The sequence below is a fragment of the Talpa occidentalis genome, unplaced genomic scaffold (genome assembly GCF_014898055.3).
Source record: "Talpa occidentalis isolate TD23 unplaced genomic scaffold, MPIMG_talOcc4v2.1 talOcc4.6, whole genome shotgun sequence".
Taxonomy (NCBI): Eukaryota; Metazoa; Chordata; class Mammalia; order Eulipotyphla; family Talpidae; genus Talpa; species Talpa occidentalis.
Window position 1 is genome coordinate 78,219,286 of NW_023604972.1, and position 1,776 is coordinate 78,221,061.

The following is a 1,776-nucleotide window of genomic DNA, read 5'->3' on the forward strand; positions in this document are numbered from 1 at the left end:
AAGAAGGTAGAACTTGGGTATTAAATTTCACATGGTCTTTCTGCCTGTGGATGCCTGGAGTAAACATCATAAAAATCTCCCCTTCTCCTGCCATGAAGTCTAAGTCGGGATCTTCCGAGAAGCTGGAACAGCTGCAAAAGCTGTTCGTTGGAGGTGTAAGCTTGGAAACAACTGATGAGTATCTGAGAAAACATTTTGAGCAATGGGTTTGCTCACAGACTGTGTCATAATGAGAGATCCAAGCACCAAGTGATCCAGAGTCTTTGGAGTTGCCACTTACACATTGGTGAGAGAGATGAATGCAAGACCACATGAGATGGATGCAAGAGTTGCAGAAGCAAAGAGGGCTGTGTCAAGAGAAGATTCTCAAAGAACCAGTGTCCAGTTAACTGTGAAAAAGATTTTTGTTGTTGGCATTAGGAAGACATTAAGAACATCACCTAAGAGATTATTTTCAGTAGTATTGAAACAATTGCAATCATGACTGATGAAGGCATTGGCAAGAAGAGAAACTTTACTTTTCCAACCTTTGCTAACTACGATTCTATAGACAAGATTGTCATTCAGAAAACCACACTGTGAATGGCCACAACTGTGAAGTAAGGAAAGCCCTGTTTATGCAAGAGATAGCCAGTGTTTCATTCAACCAAAAAGGATAAATTCATTCTGGAAACTTTGGTGGTGGTTTTGGAGGTGGTCCAATGGGAATGACAACTTAGGTGTTGGTGGTTTCTTCAGTGGTCGAGGTGGTTTTAGTGGCAGCCACATTGGTGGTGGATATGGTGGCAGTGGGGATGACTATGATGGATTTGATAATGATGGAATGATTTTGGCAATTTCAACAATCAGTCTTCAAATTTTGGACTCATGGAAGGAGGAAAATTTGGAGGCAGAAGCTCTGGCCCTTATGGTGGCAGAGGCCAGTACTTTGCCAATCTACAAAATCAAGGTGGGTGTGGTGGTTCCAGCAGCAGTAACAGTAGTAGCTGTGGCTGTGGTAGAAGGTTTTAATTAACTGCCAGGAAACAAAGCTCAGAAGGAGATGAGAGACAGTGCAGTGACAGGGAAGCTATAGGTTACCACAGATTTGTGACCTCAGCTAAGAAGAAGGATGACAAAGAAGACATATTTTAGATAATTCATGTTTATCGGCAAATAACTCCAGGACTGTATTTGTGACTAATTGTATAACAGATTATTTTGGTTTCTGTCCTGTGGAAAGTGAAAAGCATTCCAACAAAGTGTTTTAATGAAGATTTTTTTGCACCCATGCTGTTGATAGCTAAATGTATTAGTCTGATCATGACATTGAATAAGTGTGTCTTTTTTTAAAAAAAAATGTGCTCTGTGAAGTTTGTTTACTCTGAAGCCATCTTGGTAAACTATCCCAACAGAGTGATGTTAGAATTTCTTCTGGGTGATGTCAAGTGCCATTTGAAATTTATTTATAACTTGCCTTGGTGGTGAAGCCATTGTTTTCAGGAATGTTGGTGTGGTTGAAATGACAGTGACTGTGTTGTATCTTGGAGTTGACCATTAAGAGGGTCACCCAAACAGAGTCATGAAGTATTTGTTTATTATTAAGGTGATTATTGCTATATATGATATAATTGATACGATTATTAGTTCATGCTCTAAAATATATCTAAATTGAATTATGGTACCAGAAAAAAATCACAAATGAGAATAAGTTAGCATATCATCCATTTATTAGCAAATCAATAAATGATTTAATTATTTGTGAACTCAGCCAAGTTGAATAATAAGTTCACATGA

General features: G+C 38.5%; 1 pseudogene; it reads left to right on the top strand.

Moving 5' to 3' along the window:
- Window positions 1-214: 214 nt before the first annotated feature.
- On the top strand, window positions 215-1,011 carry LOC119260708 (heterogeneous nuclear ribonucleoprotein A1-like; annotated as a pseudogene).
- The last annotated feature ends 765 nt before the right edge of the window (window positions 1,012-1,776 follow it).